The sequence below is a fragment of the Equus caballus genome, chromosome 17, assembly GCF_041296265.1.
Source record: "Equus caballus isolate H_3958 breed thoroughbred chromosome 17, TB-T2T, whole genome shotgun sequence".
Classification (NCBI taxonomy): Eukaryota; Metazoa; Chordata; class Mammalia; order Perissodactyla; family Equidae; genus Equus; species Equus caballus.
The window spans coordinates 74517819-74538080 of record NC_091700.1 but is presented as its reverse complement, the minus strand read 5'-3'; the positions used below and the strand labels follow the sequence as shown (position 1 = coordinate 74538080).

General features: G+C 34.1%; 1 long non-coding RNA gene across 4 annotated transcripts in view; it reads right to left on the bottom strand.

Moving 5' to 3' along the window:
- The window catches only part of LOC111768696 (uncharacterized), a 45405-nt gene extending 27523 nt beyond the window's left edge, over positions 1–17882 (bottom strand). Inside the window, exons 1-4 of one of the 4 annotated variants that reach the window (XR_011427882.1) lie at positions 17833–17882; positions 15483–15857; positions 6951–7244; positions 3510–3705 (exon numbers count right to left, since the gene is read on the bottom strand). This is a non-coding gene — a long non-coding RNA (uncharacterized lncRNA). The remainder of the gene's footprint in view (positions 1–3509; positions 3706–6950; positions 7245–15482; positions 15858–17832) is intronic. The other 3 variants (XR_011427881.1, XR_011427880.1, XR_002801172.2) reach the window with 3 other exon arrangements.
- Between the last annotated feature and the right edge of the window lie 2380 nt (positions 17883–20262).

Here is a 20262-nt window from a genome sequence, read left to right as displayed (position 1 = left end):
GCTCTGATTCCAGCTCTGGGCAGATATATTTTGCACATCCTCCTAACTCGTTAGGGAGGGCTCAGAGACAGTGGTTCTGACCACTGCCATGCAGAACCAAAGGAAGCATCCCGTGAATGTTAGAGGCTCAATTAGGTATTTATATTGGATTAGCGAACATGAAATCAATGCCACTGAAAGCTTGAAGAACTCTCATGCTTATTAACACACAGCGATATATCTTGGCTTTCTCCCCAGCATGCCAGGGCAGGAAATATAGAAGAGGTAACCTGGAGTTGAGGCATAAGATGCTGGAGAAAACATATTCTTATTGATCCTTGGATGTCATGGTTGCAGTAGTCAATTCCTGAGCACGTGTCTCTTGTAGCAGTTGTTCAGTCGCAGTTCTGAATGTTTCTTTCTGATACACGGCATAACAGTCAAAGAGCCACCCAGCTCTGGGCTTATGTCTGGGATGTGCTACTGCCCTGAAACTAAAGTCCTGGTTTCTAACTCTTCTTGAAATTCAAATTTACCATAATGAACTCTTTATATTTTCTCTATTTAAAAAATCTACTTGATTGAGGTATGACTGACATACAAAAAGCTCTACATATTTAATATATACAACTTGATGAGTTTGGAGACAAGTATACATTCAGGAAATCATCACCTCAATATATGTCATAAACATATCCATCACCTCCCAAAATTTCTTCTTGCTCTCTTTATTTGCTATTTTTATCATTATTGAGAAGAATACTCAACATGTACACTCTTAACAAATTTTTAAGTATACAATACGGTATTGTTAACTATAAGCACAATGCTGGACACTCGATCTCTAGCACTTATTTACATTGCATAACCAAAACTTTGTACCTTTTGACTAATACCACCCCATTTCCCCCTTGCCCCAGCCCCTGGCAACCACCATTCTACTCTCTGCTTCAGTGAATTTGACTAGTTTAGATAAAGAAAATATGGCGTATACATACAAAGAATGTTATTCAGCCTTAAAAAAGAAAGAAATCTTGGAGGCCAGCACAGTGGCATAGTGGTTAACATGTAGGCTGTTTTATTAAAATTGCAATCTTTGAGTTTTTATTTCATATTTATAGTGTGCACATTTTCAGGAAAATTTAATATAATCACTTAGTTCAAAATAAATACACTATAACAATGTATGCAATAAAATTTTTCTCATTCATTCTCCTCTGGTACCAAATCATCTCAGCTTCCTCTTCAGAATTACAAGCTATGTAACTGATTGTATATCCTCGAGAAAGTAGACATACACACACACACACACACACATTCCATTTTTAAACAAAAGTTAGTATATAATATATACTGTTTTGTTCCTTGATATATATACACATCCATGTTTACATGTGTGGGTACATATGTATGATTACATCAGAAACATACTTTTTTTTTTTTCCTTATTTGGTCAGTAAAATTGGTCCTGAGCTAACATCTGTGCCAATCTTCCTCTATTTTGTATGTGGGGTGCCGACATAGCATGGCTTGATGAGCGGTGTGTAGGTCTGTGCCCGAGATCTGAACCCATGAACTCCAGGCTGCCAAAGCAGAGCACAGGAACTTAACCACTACACCACTGGGCTGGCCCTAGAAATCTACCTTATTTTTAATGCTGCATACTGTTATATTGTTTTTAGGTACCACAAGGGGTAGTAAATTATAATAAAGGGAGCCAGAATTCAGACACTAGACTATGTGAATTTTCTTACCAGTTTCACTACTTCATAGATCAGTTTTTGAGCAAACTATTAAATCTCTTGTGACTTGGTTTTCTAATCTTCAATTTATTTGGAATAAATGAGTCAAACAGTTGTGAAAATAAAATAAATAATAATGATAAATAGTTGGAAAAACATCTAAGCATCCACAAATTGCTAAAAATATTAGTTTTTATACATTTAACTAGTCCTCTATTGATGAAGAACACTAAAATTGTTTGTGCGTGTGTGTGTGTGTGTATATATATATATATATATGAATTTATAAATCTGTGAATTTCTGGCAATTTCCAAAAGTATCTATCAATTTATAAAATAAATTTTTAGAAGTAGAATTTCTAACTCAAAAATGATATACATTTTATTATTCCGTAATGAATCCAAATGTCACTCTGGAGATGGCACCAGTTTTGATATGGACCCTGATATCATTTTCCTTACTTAAACCCAGAACGTATGAGGTTAAAACCAAAACATTCTTTCCCTGCTTACTCCCTGGCTCCAGAAGCCACTATCCTCCATGGAGACAGACACAGCCAAGGACAACCACCTGGATTCACCATCTCCTCCCCACAAGAAGATACAGGCTGGTGGGAAAGCTGCTGACCAGCAAGGTCAGGGGATCCCTCCTCTCTGCAAGTAGTCTCAAGGTCAAAGACAGGCTGGTGGGAAAGCTCTGACCAGCAAGGCAATATGATCCCCCTCCCCTCCCTAAAACCCCAAATAAAAACCCTTCCTTTTAACTTTTTGGGGAGTTTGGGATTTCAGCGTTAGCTGCCCTCTCTCCTTGCTCAGCACTGTGCAATAATAAAATTCCTCCTTTCTTCCACTACACCCAGTGTCAGAGATTGACTTGCTGTGCAATGGGTGAGTGAACTCACTTCAGGTTCGATATCAGTTTTACCCAGCACTGTGTATGTTTGTATGTTTTCCTCATAATGTCCACAGCTCTGTATATTGTTCAATTTTTAAATTTTTGTCAAATAATGAGTTGAATAGTATGCTTTGGATATCCTCAAATTGTATTTGCCCAATCCATTTTAATTGAATATTATTCTTTATTAGTTTCAAGTATTAACTTAATAATCCATGTAATATTAATTGACCTGAAATCTACCTTTATCATCTATAAATATTTCATATATAGTTGCATGTTATATGCTATGTATCATATATCTATATATTTGTTTCTATTAAATAGTCTGTTGAATAATATACTGATACTAAGAATTTAAAATAATTGTACTTTTAAAATATCTGGTAGGGTTAATCAAGAGCCTTTTGTTGTTTAAATGAATATTTGGCATTTATTAAATTATGATTTTATAAAAATCATTGAACTTGCTTTTCCTAGATACAATGCTAAGGAAAGAAAAAAATGTTGCTTTTAAATGGATTTACAAAAAGCTTATAGAATAATCTGGTTAAATTAACAGTGTTTATATTTATAGTGTTTATCATTTTAGCTTCCATCAAATCTGATCTCTTTCTACATATTCAAATCATTTTTTTTAATATGGAATCCACAGGAATTGAAAATCCTTTGCATTAACTTAGAAATAGAACACTTATTCCTAGTGTTATTTTAGGTGGAAGAAAAAAGAATGTACTTTGGAATGGGACGTTTTTTTTTACTGGAGTTTTCACCTGCATTTTTTTGAACCACTACTATGAACAACATAATGTAGAGTATAAGGATATTATACACAAACAAATATTAATAATTTAAAACAAGAATAAAGTACTCCATAAGAGGGGCTTATATACCAATTCTAGAGAACTTGGAATGAAGAAAAATTGCCTCTGACTAAGCCTTTAGAAGTATTTAGCCTGTTGGAGACAGAAGGGCTGGTTCGTTGAGTGAAGAGAGGATCCTGAGTCAGGCCATGGAAGCAGGGTATTCTGTTGTCTTGTATGTAGTACAGTTTGGTGATTAAATAGAGGACAGTAGCAGAAGACAAGCCTATAAAGAGAGGCTAAGGTCAGACTGTGAAGAGCTCTGTTCCCTAAGCTGAGAGAACACAGTTTCAGTATTTGTAGTACGTGTAGTCTCCCTCTTGTTCTTGAAATTCAGGAAATGAACTGATGATATCTCCTTGTCATTAGAGTGCAGTGCACTCAACCGGTGACCAAGCTCTTTTATAAGAAACTGCTTTCTTTAGAACTAAAAAAAGCCACAGGATGTACAACTCTTACATGCTCTCAGAACTACCTGACCTTTTGCTGTTTCTAAATCCAAGTTTGCTCATACTCACAACTTTCAGTGTAACAAGCTAACTTCTTTTGCAGTTCTTTTTATTTTCAGAACAGAACAGGATCTAGGCAAAGGGAGTCAGGCTAGTTTACCGGTAGAATTCTGAAGTTACTATATTCTTACTCCTCGTTTTAATTTTACTGGATAAAATTGCACTTATTCATTTAGTAATATCGATTACTCTAAAAAATTCTGTCCTATATGCTCAGGATTCAAGATCAATAAAGAAATAGACTGCCACTGGCAGTAAGAAGACAAAGTGAACAGTCAGTTACAGGACAAGATACTATGTGCTACTGTACAAGCATAGAAAATACGCACAGTGTTGGGAGACTTCTTCTTGGGTCTCTTCTGTTTCTTCATGTTGCGCAAGCAAGGCACTAACCACCCTTTTGTTCCAGACTATTTTTCTATCTTTACAACAATGTGTATATAGTAAATACCCATGGAATGTATAAATAGTGTTTCCCCATACCTTGGAGCAAAGGGAAGAATTATTTACTATCCAGTATAATAAACACAATGCCTCCCTCTGGTGTAAATGTCAGGAAGGTTTGTTTGCAGCCCATCATAAAAGATTTGGAATCCTTAATTTTGGGTTCAACTGTGATCCAAACCAACTGTATGCACAGCACTGATCTTGGCCATTCTGGACCCCTCATCCTCAACCTCAGCCCAGGGACTTGAGATCCAGGGAAACTGGTAAAATCATAAAAGTTATGCAGTTTAGTACCTAACGAGTCATAAAGTCCTTAGTCTCTGACCCAGGAGTCTTGAGTCTTCTGTCTTCATTCATGAAGCTGACTAGCTAGTATATAGCATAAAAATCTCCAACTCTTTACAAGTCAGGTAGCTCTATAGCTAGAATTCAAAACATAAATATAAGGTCATGCCTTGAGGAATTTTATGTTGTGAAAACAATGGAAAATTTTATGTTGTGGAATTTATGGTTCGTGGCTTGGTTTGGAAAGATGAAATATTCCACAAAACATGCATGAGTACAAGGAAGGCAATTTCATTACATTCTTGTAGAGAAATATGATTATATTCATGGTATGTAAATCCCTTCCACATTCCCTCCACACCATTCTTTCTCTTGAATCATAATTTCTACTATGATATGGCTGCTATTCTCTGAGAATTCAGGGAGTTTTATCCCTTTGAATAAACTGAAAAAAAATATCAATGACATAGACAGATAGATGTATTTTATTGTTCACCAAAATACCATATTATGGTAAAATTTAACCTATTCTGTACATTATATTGTCCCCATTTTTATTAGTTGGAAATCTAAAGCATTGGTTAATAATCCAAGAATAGGAGTTTTTATAGAATTATGCCGCTTTTACTCATACCATAACTTATAAATCTCATAAATCCTACAAAGTAAGATTTATACATATAAAATCCTCACTTTTCCCCCCTTGAAATATACATTAAAGAAATCGTATGTATATTTATTTTATTTTACTTCTTAAAACACATTTTCAGCTGCAGTGTTGTGCTGAGATGAAAACTTTAGTTAAAAGGTACTGGCCTATCACACAGACAGCTGAAAATAATTGACAGCCATAAATTATCTGAACAGGAATTGATTTGGGAAACAGTTTGTAAATGTGTTTATCTGAAGAGTTACATATTCAGCATGCATGTTATCATTTTGCATAGCACAAGAAGGACAAGAAGCACACGATAAAAACATTGCAGGCTTTGACTATTACAGTCTACAGATATTTTTATAAATAGCACATAATGTCATAAAAAACTAATATAACTCAGTAATAATTTATAAATATTTGTTTCAAAAACAAATATGAAAATCAATGATTGTTTTTTAAAGTAATTATAAAGTTTTCTAGAAATGAGACAACATAGTAGATAGGTGACAAGAATTCTAGCATTTGCCATTAAACTACAAAAATATATATGCATTTACGTATATATTTGTGTATGTGTGTATGTATGATAGCATGTGTGTTTGAAAACTGTTTGGATTAACTCTTCTTTCATAACTATAAAATGTGGCTATCATTCAGCTATAGTTTTACTTTTTAAGTTTTTAGTATCAAAATTGTATTGATATACAAAACTATTAGTTAAAAATTAATCCTAATTTTAGTAACCACAAATAATGTGTTTATTTTGAATATTTTCAACTCTTTTGAAACCATGTTTGTTTTGTAATGTCTCTGAATTACCAATTCATCAAAAGTTGACACTCATGGATATATTACAAACCTGCTAAGTTTATGGCAGAAATTGCTAATACTTACTAACATATATTTTCTATATTTCATAAATATAGAATTTGTTCATATTTCATAGTTACATTTTATCTCAGATTTTGCTATGTGACTTATTTTTGGCTAATGGAATATTATCAGCTAAAATTCATATATGTATATATAGACACTTTTATCATGCGAAGATACTAAAATTCATTGTATTTTTTAATGGGAGTTGGTCTGTCCTGACTAATCTAGTGTTACAGGAATTTTATTTATATACTATTCAATATTCACGCACTTTCGCCAAGTAATGGTGGGAATTTTAATTAACCCTTTTGATTTTTCTCCCTAGATAAAATGATAGGAAAACTCGTAATAAAACAATAAACTGTTTTTCAGTTATTCACAATCCAGATTTTAAGAAATCGAAGATGAATAAGCTTAAAGAGTAAATTACATGTAATTTAGATGTTATTAGTTACAGAAAATGTAAAATTTATCTCAAAGAGAAACCTCATTCAAGATATACCTGTGATAATAGGGACTTGTCCATTTTAACACTTCAAAGGAATATAAAACATTAGGTGAGAATTTCCCTTCAACAACAGGATGCCCAATAACCTAGATGTTCACAGTACTCTTCTGAGTTGTCTCTTCTCATTATCAACATTTCTCTATTTTCAAGGGAGAAGTCTAGAATTATAAATTCTAGAATCACCTTACCGATGGGATTTTTGTAGAAGTTCTGCCAGTGAGAGGATTTGCATAATATTATGCAGGCAGAAGAGAAGAAGTCATTTTTCTTCCTTTATCAGTTGTAAGCACCAGCCTAGAAGATGGCTAAAGTGAGGTTCCTGGTGGCTTCTAGGTGATCCTCTCTGGTACTGCAGATAGGTAATGGCACCAGACACACCTTTTCCAATTGAAATTCACACTGGCTTCCGGGAGGACCTTAGAATCACCTGCTTCGAGCAACAGCTATGGTTTTTGTACATATCTATGCCGACATACATTCACCTGTTGGGAAACAATGTCTGAATCATTATTGGGCTCTGGTGGGAGCTGTAACTTCCACCAAGAAACATCCCAGTGGAACAAGCACTCTGAGCTGTTTCCATGAACTAGTTGTAATCTTACCCACTACGACTTCAGTGAATGTGTGTGTGGTCAATAGGACTCCATTATCAAGGGGAACGGGTTTGCCTGGGATTTGGCTCAAGAAATTCTTCTTTCATTTAGCAACATGCACTTAAGTTTCCTCCATGTCATTTTGTAGCTTGATATCTCATCTCTTATTGGTTCTAAATAATATTCAGTTTTCTAGAAATACAGCAGTTTATTTATCCATTCAACTACAGAAGGCCTTCTTAGTTGCCACCAAGTTTCCATAGTTATGAATAAAGCTGCTGCATATGTCTGTGTGCAGGTTTTCGTGTGGACATAAGTTTTCAATTCCTTTGGGTAAATCCAAAGAAGCAAGATTGCTGGATCATATGGTAAGAGTATATTTAGTTTTGTAAGAAACTACCAAACTGTCTTTCAAAGTGACTGTACCATTTTGCATTCCCACTAGGATTGAATGAGAGTATCTGTTGCTCCACATCCTCACAAGAATTTTGGTGTTGTGAGTGTTCTGGGTTTTGGCCATTCTAATAAGGATGTAGTGATATTTCACTGCTGTTTTAATTTATATTTCCCTAATGACATATAATGTGGAGCATCTTTCCATATGCTCATTTACCATTTGTATATCTTCTTTCATGACATAGGTGTTAAGGTCTTTGACCCATTTTCTAACTGAGTTGTTATTTGCTTATTGTTGAGTTTTAAGAGTTCATTACATATTTTGGATAACAGTCCTTTATCAGATGTATCTTTTGCAAAAATTTTCTCCCAGTCTGTGGCTTGTCTGCCTCTCTTGACAGTGTTTTGTAGGGCAGAAACTTTTAATTGTGATGAAGTCCAGCTTATCAATGGTTTCTTTCATGGATCTTGCCTTTGGTGTTGTATCTAAAAAGTCATTTCCATATCCAAGGTCATCTAGGTTTCTCTTACATTATTTTCTAGGAGATTTATAGTTTTGTGTTTTATATTTAGGTCTATGATCCATTTTGAATAATTTTTGTGAAGGATGTAAACTCTGTACCTAAACACATTTTTTTTTTGCTTATAGATGTCCAGTTGTTCCAGCACCATGTGTTGAAGAGACTATCTTTGCTCCATTGTATCACCTCTGCTCCTTTATAAAAAATCAATTGACTATATTTATGCAGGTCTGTTTCTGGGCTCTCCAGTCTGTTCCATTGAATTACTTGTCTATTCTTTCTTCAATACCACACTGTCTTGATTATTGTAACTTTCTAGTAAGGCTTTAAAAACTTGAGGTTGGGTAGTGTCAGTCCTCCAACTTTGTTCTTCAATATTGTGTTGGCTACTCTTGGTCTTTCACCTCCGCATATAAACTGGAGAATCAGTTTGTCAATATCCACAAAATAACTTGCTGAGATTTTGATGGGATTTCCTTAAATCTATTGATCAAATTGAGAAGAACTGATAGCGTCACGGTATTGTCTTCCCATCCATGGGAGAGGGATATCTCTCTGTTTATTTAGTTCTTTGATTTTATCAGAGTTTTATAGTTTTCCTCATATAGATATTATACATATTTTGTTAGATTTACCCCTAAGTACTTCATTTTTGGGGTGCTAATATAAATGATATTGTATTCTAATTTCAAATTCCATTTGTTCATTGCTGGTATAAAGGAAAATAATTGACATTTTTGTAACCTTGTATCCTGCTATCTTGCTATAATCACTTATTAGTGACTATAACTTTTTAAAAATTGATTCTTTCAGATTTTCTACATAGACAATAATGTTACATGCAAATAAGGATAGTTTTATGTCTTCCTTCCCAATACTATATACCTTTTATTTCCTTTATGTGCCTAATTGTTTTAAGAAAGACTTCCGGTACAGTGTTGAATAGGAATGGTGAGAGGGACATATTTGCCTTGTATCTTATTTTCTTGACAAACCTTTGAGTTTCTGATCATTAAGTATACTAAATGTAGATTTTTTTGTAGCTTTTTCTCAAATTGAGAAAATTCCCCTCTATTCTTAATTTTCTGAGAGTTTTTATCATGAATGGGTGTTGGATTTTGTCAAATGCTTTCTCAGCTTCTATTGACATGATCATGTGATTTTTCTTTTTTAGTCTGTTGATGTGATGGATCACACTGATTGCTTTCAAATGTTGAATGAACTTTGCACTCCTGGGATAAATCCCACTGGGTTGTGTTGTATAATTCTTTTTTACAAAGTATTGGATTGAGTTGCTAATATTTCACTGAGGATTTTGGATCTACACCTATTAGAGATATTGGTTTATGGTTTCCTTGTAATGTCTTTGTCTAGTTTTGGTTTTAGAGTAATGTTGGCCTCATAGAATGAGTTAATAAGTATTCTCTGTGCTTCTATGTGGCAAAAGAGATAAAATGACCCTTTTTTAATCATTACAGAATGAGCCTCACATTCTTGGATTTTATTCCTTCTTGACTGATTTTCTTCTATCAATGGAGCTTAACAAGCTGTCTTATGCTCAATGTTTGTATATTACATCTTTTTTTCATCCATTTACTTTCAAGGGCTCTGTATCTTCATGTTTTAAGATACTGTTTTTTAATTTAATCAAAAATCATTGCCTTATATTTGGAAAAGGTCATCCATTAGAATTTAAGGTAATTATTGATAGCTTTGGGTTTAAGTCTAAGGTTTAACGTTAATGTTTGTTTCCTGTTTGTTCCCTTGATTCTTTAATCCATGATTTCTCTTCTTTGCCTTTTTGTTTTTTTGGATTATAAAATACTTGTAGCATTTTATTCTCTTACCACCAGAACCTTTGTTTTTTAAAGTTTACTGCTTCTCCTTACTTTTAGCGTTTGCTCTAAGGATTATGATACACATCTTTAAATTATCACAATATACATTGAATAATATTATGTCACTTCACATATAATACGAAAACTTTACAACAGTTAATTCTATTCACTTTTCATAGTCTTTGTGCTCTTTTGTCATATATTTACTTCTATAATTATTATACATTCTAAAATATACATTTACCATTTTCTTCAACAGTACATTGACTTTAAATAATGTATTGTTTTTCATTAACAGTAAATTGACATCAGAGAATATATAAAATAAAGAAAAGTAGTCTTTATCCATTCAAATATATTTACCTCATGTGTAAAATTAAGATAATACCTACATCATGGTGTATTATGAAGTTTAAATATGTAATAGGTAAGTGATTTAGAGATTCCATTTCTTGTAGTAGTTCTCAAACAAAGATAGCTACTACCAATATATTTCCTATTTATACTAAAAGAATTAAGTTACATTAAATAGTTCCCTAGTTCTCGCAAAGATAATTGCAAGCACTATGTCCAGAACTATTTGTTGCTATGATGTGGACTCTATCTAGCTTATTAGTTCTGTCTTACTCCTGAAAATATGTAATTTTGTGGTCAAAAATAACAACTAGCTACTTTCTGAAAACAATCTTTATTTTCCCATCACAGTGTTTTCATTCACATTTTCTGTTAATTAGCCTCCCTTTTCTTTCATTTCTGCATTTTGAACATATTCTGTCACTTTTCACCTAATATGTATCTATTCTAAAGAGGTTTGATTCTTATTAGAGTAAATTTTCTCATTCAGGCGGGCTCCATTTTGATCACTTGAAGTAGTAGTTTAAAATTCAGGAAAGATCTGCAGAGAAGCTGTACTATCAAGATCTCATTAGGAATTTCCTGAGTAAATGGTTTGGAATGGCAGAGTAGGTCACATTTCTCTGAGATTTTATTTCAGAGTTAGGAAATACCCCTTATGAGTCGGTTTATTCTTCAAATTTTGCTAAAGATATTTATTGATCATGGAGGTTATTTTTGTTGTTTATTTTCAAGTTCCTTTAAACATTGTATATTCAATTTATACAGACCTCTGGACTTGATCTTATATATTAAGAAAGCATCAAGCATATTTCTCTGAACTGGGAAATTCTGGAGCACAGTGTTTAGAAAGATAAATTTTTACTACCACTCGATATTGTATGCAGGATAGGTTAATAATCAAATTTACAGAAATTTATCAATATAAAACACACATGATACACACAGGGAAACATATTGGAAATGACACTTTTACTTGTGACTCAGTTTTTGAATAATTTTAAGCAGGATAAGGATAAGATTACTGTCCAAATATGTTAATATTTAAACAATGTAAAGAGATCTACTAATTTTTCTAATTCTTAAAACATTTGTACATATTATAAATTTTAAGCCTCAAGTGCAAGTGCTCATGATCGATATAGCAGCATGGGATAAGCAAGGTAGGGTGTGGGTAGAGATCAATTTATAGCACACAACTTGATAATTGTGAGCAAAGTGATGGAATGAAAACTGACTGAAGAGAATAGATGGAAAGTCAAGGACCTATTTTATAGGAACTGCTGAAACATCAACAGCATCCATGAAGATGCCCAAGAGAGGGGGATTCAAAGCATCTACTGGCCTCAAAGTTTAGAAAATGAATACAAGTAAACAAACAATTGCAATTCCTGAAGAGTGATGCCAGGCTCAGCTCTTGCCATCTTCAAAGCAAGCAGTCAAAGGTCAGATTTACCAAAGCTATAACTGATGTGATGAACTTGAGCCTTCGTCCTTGCTGTTTGTTGTCGAAACTCCTACCCCCTCAATATCTGCAAGACTCATTCCCTTTGCTTCTTCAAGTCATGCAAATTCTATATCCTTAGTGAAGCCTTTTCTCTGCACATTGTTGAAAATGTAACTCGTATGCCAGCCTTCTCCTGATCACTCTATTCTCCTCTCTTGCTTTTTTTTTACTCAAACATAAATTTAACCATAGGCCTTAGTAAATATTTAGCTTGTTTATTTCTTTATTGTTGGTCTCCACTTCTCAGTTTCATAAACACAGGGACTTTTTTTCTTCTTTTTTTCTGCAATCCCTAGAAAAGTACCTGTTACAGAATAGGTGCTGGGTAAAATAAATATTTGCTTCTGTTTGGTAAATATGCATGATTAGTAATTTAGAATATTTAATTCCACAGCTCCTAGTGTAAGATGCAACACATGGTCTTGATGGGATGACAATTGCTTTGATTGCCTTCACAGCCCAATGTTTTCTGAAAATTACCTCTATTTTTTACTTTTTGTGGACTCATTTGACAGAATCTTAAAATATGGGAATAAAAGGCTTCGTTTGTTTCTTGTAGTTCTCAGAATAGCCAATTTCTCTTGTTGCCCAGTCAGTCCCATCAATTTTTTAGGAAGAAGTTCTGCTTTCTTAAACTCTGTGTGGAAATTGACAGGGCCTGTCTTATAATTGAAAGCATTGTAAAGCCTCAAAATCCACAAACCACAAAAATTCAGTCATGTTGAATATATCCAAAGTTTAGAAGACCCTAGAGAAAAGATATACAAAGAAAGTTCTTTGTTGAAGAAATAAGTTCTGACAATCCAACAGTCACACAGAGTAATGATCAATTTTACATGGCTTCTCTCAACATTAGATAAATATTCAGATTCTTCCATCTCATTCTCCTTGATACAATAACCGATAAAGAAAGTATCTTTTCAAAAATGATTCACTGCCAGGAACAGATCAGTCTATATCCTATTTCACATTCAAAATTTTAGTGTTCTTCTCGTTAAGAAAGAACTCCCCAAGTAAAATTGGCTTGAGAATCAACAAAAACTTGGCTTATCCCAGATGGCCATAGTTAGTATTATTAAAATCTTCTCCCAGGCCCCACGAGCACATTAATGTTAATGAGATTACATTAGGGCTACCAAACAGCATCCCATCAAACGTGACCAGGGACTATTCCCCTGCAATTTAGAGCAACTCTTCAGGCTCCGCATCTCAAATGAGCTTGCTTTTTACCTTCTCTTTCTATTCTACTTGCTTTTTCTACTGCCTTTGACATTTTATGTGTGCTTTTTATCTGTTGTCTGTATAACTGCCTAGCCCATTCATATCAATGTTTGGATTGAACTATGGATTCAGCTTTATTGAGATTTAATTGACATATTATAGCGTAAATTTAAGGTGTACAACATATTGATTTGATACACATATGTTGCAAAATGGATACTATCATGACATTAGCTAACACATCCATCACCTCACATAATTACCATTTTTTTGTGGTAAGAACATTTAAGATCTACTTTCAAGTATATAATATTATTAACTATAATCACTATTTTGTACATTACCTCCCCAGAATTTACTCATCTTATCACTGGAAGTTTGTGACCAGAGTCTCCCCATGTCCCCCACCACCCAGGCCCTGGTAACCACCACTCTATTCTCTGCTTCTATAAGTTTGGCTTTTTTAGATTCCACACATAAATGATGCGATGCAGTATTTGTCTTTCTTTGTCTAATTTCACTTAGCATAATGTCCTCAAGGTCCATATATATTGTCACAGATGGCAAGATTCCCTTCTTTCTCATGGCTGAATAATATTCCATGGTGTATATAACACATCTTCTTTACTCCTTCATGCTTGTTTCCGTTTCTGGGTTATTGTGAATAATGCTGCAATGAACACGGGAGTGCAGATATCCCTTTGAGATCTCGTTTTCATTTCCTTTTGATATATATCCAGAAGAAGGATTGCTGGATTATATTTTGGTTCTATTTTTAATTTTTTGAGGAAACTCCATACTGGCTTTCACAGTGGTTGTACACATTACATTCCACCAACAGTGCACAAGGGTTTCTTTTTTATATATCCTTGACAACACATTATTTCTTGTCTTTTTAATGATAGCCTTTGTAAACAGGTGTAAGGTGAGATCTCATTGTGGTTTTGATTTACAGATCCCTGATGATTAGTGAGGTCAAGTACCTTTTCATGTACCTGAGGGCCATTTGGATGTCTCTTTAGAAAAACATTCATTTAGTTCCTCCACCCATTTGCTAGTTGGTTTGCTTTTTGCTGTTGAGTTGTATGAATTCTTTATATATTTTCAATTTTAACCTCTTATATGATATATGATTTGCAAATACCTTCTCCCATTCCATAGGTTGCCTTTTCATGTTGTTGATTGTTTCTTTTGCTGTGCAGAAACTTTTTAATATAATGTAGCACATTTATAAATATGGTTTGTGAGTCAACTCTGTCTTACTCCGCTCTAACAACCTCAGTTTTCAGAAATAATACTTGAAAATTATGCTTATATTTTTACTTGTCCAAGATGGAAGTCCAAATATTAGCTATTCATCCAGTCCATTTTCTGTGTATTATCTACTTAAAGTATGCCAAAGGCCTTAATGTGCAGATACAGTTTATTTACCATACTCTTATAAATAAGTTAATCAGATATTTTTAATATATAATTTTCTCGTGTTTGAAGACTTTGAAGTCTTGTGTTCATTTGGTATGATACTCACATTCGTTGTTTTTCTTCTGTTATATACTTAGATTTAGAGAAATTTCATAAGAACTTGTATTTAGTTTCAACCTCACAATAGGCCTTTGAGACAAACAACATAATCTCCACTTCACAAAAAAATACTATCCTAGATATTTTACATGAAATAGACTACATGAAATTAATAATTAACAGAATGGCCAGGCCAAAGTATCTTTTACAACATTGATGATCCTTTTTTTTATTGTTTTCCTCTAATCTCCCTGGGATTGATTTCAAGGATTTATTGATGCTTCCAAATAAAATATGTTTCCCTTTTAATTTATAAGGAATGTCCTGATTTTTCTTGATGCAGGCCCTTGATATGGTCCAACAATCTCAGTTTCATATCAGAATTTTCATTGGATGATTTATCCAAATGAAATCCTTTTAACTAATACAAAGCAGTTAGATATTGTTACACTTTCTCCTCATATCTTGCCTTTGACTCTCTCTTAGTTAGCTTTACTCTTTAAACATTGAAATTTCCTTTTCTTTTCAGAAGGGAAAGAACAAGAGATTATTATAACAGATTCTCCCTATCCTACATACAAAACATTGACAATAATTCTGTTTTAGGGACTCAGATTTTTAATTTCCTTCCTAATCTGTGCAATCCAATAAAATAAACATCCCTTTGCATCCTGGCTTTTAAACTTAGAGATTACGCAAAATAATTACTATGGCCTGGGATCAGGATTTTTTTTGTTCCAACAATTATTGTTTTGCTGCATAACATTACCTCAATATAGCAGCTTCTAGCACCTTTTTATTATTATTTTCTCGATCTCACAGTTCTGTAAATTAGAAATCAAAGCAATCTAAAATGTGTTCTCTGATGAGGGTATCTCAAGTCCAAAACCAAGGTTTTGGCCAGGCTGAGCTCTTATCTGGAGGTTCTGGGAAAGAATCCTCTTTTAAGCTCATTCAAGCGATTGACTCAGTTGTGGTCAGTTGTCTCAGACTAAGGGTTGGATTCAGGTCCCCATTTCCTTGCTGGTTGACAGTCAGGGTCCATTCTTTTCTCCTAGAGGCCACTTGTATTCATTCTTACGTGCTATTTTCCTGCCAGTGGTGGTCTGTCAAATCTTCCTCATGCTACCATGTCTCTAATTTCCTGCCAGAGAAATATATAAGCATTTTAAAAGAAATAACAGCTTTATTGAGATATGATTCACATATCATACAATTGGCATATTTAAACTGCAAAATTAGATGATTTTTAGTATATCCACAGAGTTGTGCAACCATCACCACAATAGATTTTAGAATATTTTCATAACCCCAACACTGGTAAACTTCTGCATTGAGCCTTTGAATATATTTCCCTGACTAAAGTTTTCCAAAAAATGAAAATCAAATAGCTCTTTAATATTTCAAATATATTTCTCCATTCATGAATTTTTTGGAGGGTCAAAATATATTAATTTATAAATGAAATAAAGAAGATGATATTGTCATTAACTTCAAGAAGGTTAAAATACTCAATAAAAGCAAGCTTGAAAGAAAGTTTTTGCTGAGTACTTTTTATATTCCTAACATTCATGTGCTGAGGATGTAAATGGTGGAAATATGAAATAAGTTGCTTAACATGTAAATTTCTACTAATTTATCAAGTTGAATCACTTGAGTAATGGATAAGAATTACACAGCCACAGAAATGGGACTAAATTATTTAGGAAAGCTTTCTTGTAGTTGGTAGGATTTGAACTAGATCTCTTTTTAAAACTGAGGTAAAGACACAATATAAGAACAACCCTCTTAAATTTTTGAGTGCACAATACAATATTATTAAGTATAAGCACAATGTTGTATTGCAGATCTCTGGAACAAATTTATTGAGCATAACCAAAACTGATTGTGTTTTAAGATATCTCATAACTTTATTGTATAAAAAAGAAGTACAGAATACAAAGCATGTATTGAGCGAGACATTTTAGGCAATTATTATATCCCATGAGAGTTGTGGGTCAACATTACTACATAGGATTCCAATATATTTCTTTTCTGATCCTTTATTGCTTAGCATCTGCACTACTATTAAGTATTTTGAGCTTTAATCGACCACAACTCTGTTAACTAGTTTTTCCTCTATTTTCATCTGTACTTTATGATCCCAAATTCTTTACTTCCCTACAGTAGACGTTATATAATAATGCTAGGAAAAATTGTGAACAAATCCAAGCTTTCAAAATAAAACTTTAAAAAATAATGCAAGAAATGATAAATATATCTACATAGAAATGTTTCTGTGAAACAGATATTTTCTGCATAAAAATACATAAAACCCACTTCACTTAGGAAGCATTCACAAATTAAAATACGCTTCATATTTAATTCTTATAACACTAATTACATTAACAAAGAAGGGATGTCAAAAACAAATATAAATATAAGTGTGAGATAACATTCTGTTTTATACTGCTTGAGGAATGTTGTATAATGGTGATTTGATATAGACAATTCAAAGATAGAGCCTGGAAGATACATCTCGATATGAATTATTCATATGGCTGACAAATTAGGATTGGCTGTTGGTGAGGACTTATCTAGGTTGTCAACCAGGGACCTCAGTTTCTCTCCACGTGGTACACTCCACAGGGCTGCTTGGATTTCCATACAGCATGGAAGTTACATTCTAAGAACAAATATTCAAGGACACAGAAAGGGGAAGACTCAAAGGGTTGGTTGGAATAATGATATAACATTATTCCCACTATATTTTATTGGTCAAACCAGTTACAGAGCCCATGGAAACCTGAAGACAAGTAATGCTAGCCCACTTCTTGATGGCAGGAGCGTCAGTGAATTTGTGGCTATCATTAAGCTACCAAAATCTGCCCTTTGACCTCCACTCACAATAGTACTATATACAAAATACACTCATATCCTTTCAAGATTCTTAGATCTTTCCATTAATGGCATCAGGCTCAGGTTCAAGGTCCAGAATATAGTTATCTAAATCAGATCCAGGTTTGTATAAGATTATTCCAGTAACCTCAGACTAACAGTGAATTACATTAATCTGATTACATCCAGTAATCTCAGATGTATAAACTATGAATTAAGGAGAAAGACTATTTACTCCCTACCTCCATATCCAACACAGGTCAGTCATAGGTATGTCATAATAGCCAGTCCTGTTCCAAAAGGGGAAAATAGAACACATCTAGAAAATGGGAAGCCCTGGTGCATAGCATTTCTGAAATCCAGCTGGGCATGTATTACTAATTCCCTTTGATCTTTGTGTAGAAAATGTTTAGTTTTGTTTTGTTTGATTGTTTCATTTCTCCGGCCAAAAGTTGTGGCCCTCAGATCTTGGCTGTATCTTCTCGGTTCTTGATTTGTCCCTCTGAGTAATCCTTTTTCCACAAGGTAGCTTTCCAAAAAGACCTTTCTATACCTTTTTCTTTGTGAGTCTTCCATACCTGAATTTTAGACTTTCTAAAGCCCTATATTAAAACTGGAAGAGTCTAATAGGATTCTTAGAAATCTTATTAGACATATCCTTAAATCTTTCTCAATTATTTATAAAGTTGATAGCCACATCTGACACCTTTTAACTTTGTCATGTTTTCCTTGGATGTTCTCGTATTTGATCTTTACCTTGAAACTATTTCTTTTTTTCCTTCTCCTATTTTCGCTTTTTCTGAGGAAGATTTGCTGTGAGCTAACAGCTTTTGCTAGTCTTCCTCTAGTTTGTATGTGGGTCACCACCACAGCGTGGCCACTGAGTGGTGGAGGTCTGTTCCCAGGAATCAAACCTGGGCCACCAAAGCAGGAATGCCAAACTTAACCACTGGGCCACCGGGGTTGGCCCCAAAGCTATTTCTTAACTTACCAGAGAGACTGGGATAAATGCAGCTTTATTTTCAAAACTGGAAAATCATGGTCCTTTTGTATTTCATCTATATCCTATGCAAGGACCTAACAGTTCCATCTTTAGATTATTTCTTTCTTCACATATGTTATTATCTACAGCTAAAAGAAACCAACTGGCATTTTTGATATTCTGATTATCAACCTCCTTTGCAATTTCTACCATTTTAATAGGTATAGTTTCCTTTCCTATGTTGCAGCAGACAACACTATGTTCTCCATTACTACACAGTATGGATCATCTTTTATCCAGTCTCTCACATATTTACTCAATGTCTTTCAAGCCCTCACCAAAAGTGTCCTTGAGATCCTTCTAAGTTTTAATATCCTTCTGTAAATCCTTCTAGGTTCAACTTGCAACAACATGCCATGTTTTTTGTTTTTGTTACAGCAATATTCTACTTCCACTACCAAATTATGTTCTGGGTATCTCCTGCTATGTGACAAATTACCCCCAAAATGTTGTGGCTTAAAACAAGAACAACCTTTTACGTACTACCAAATCTTCAGATTAGGTATGGTTTAGTAGGCAAATCCCATATCTGCTCTACATGATGTCATCTAGAGCAGCTCACCATGGATCCCCTTCCAAACTGGCCCGCTGGCATAGCTGCAAGCTAGAGCTGGCGCTCACTCAGGAGCACCACCAAGTCTGTGGTGAGGTGCTCCTGTTTCTCTTCATGTGGATCCCTCCATAGTTCTTGTACTTTCTCGCAGCGTGGCAGCTCAGTTCCAAGTGAATATTAAAACAGAAGCAGCGAAAGCAGTCAGCTCTAAGACTTAGGACAGAAAACTGTCAAGGCATCACTTTTGCCATATTCTATTCGTCAAAGTAATCACCATGACCACACAGATTTCAAGGTGCAAGGTCATAGATTCACATCTTAATGGGAGAAATGTCAACTGATTTGCAGCCGTCCTTAATCCACCACAGGAAATAATTATGTAAAATGTTCCATAAAGGCAATAGAATTTTAGTTTTGAAATAGTTTATTTTTTCATTTGTGTTGCATTTTTCCTTTGAAGTATTAAAATTTGCATAAATAAAATATTATGTTATTGTTTTTAATGAAATAAAACTATACAAGTAAAAATGTATGTATCTGGCATGTAGTACCACAAGTCGTCCATGCGATGATACATACTTGACAAAATATTCGTTTTTTTTCTTTTTAAAGATTGGCACCTGAGCTAGCAACTGTTGCCAATCTTTCTTTTTTTTAATGCTTTATCTCCCCAAAACCCCCCTAGTACATAGTTGCATGTCTTAGTTGCAAGTCCTTCTATTTGTGGCATGTGTGATGCCGCCTCAACGTGGCCTGACCAGTGGTGCCAGGTCCGCGCCCAGGATCCAAACTAGCGAAACCCTGGGCTGCTGCAGCGGAGCATGCAAACTTAACCACTTGGCCACGGGGCTGGCCCCTGATAAAATATTCTTAAACAATACCTCATATTACCCACTTTTCCAGAGCAGTATTTAGAAGTGAACACATTGTTGGACCTTGAAGACTCCTATTGGCTATGGGAAAATATTTTTAAATATTCTTACATAAGGGGGAAAATTTGATCTCCCATAATGACTTAATTTGTTGTTCTCAGTGGAGTTGTGGAGATATTGCTCTAAGATCTAAATCTTTATGTTG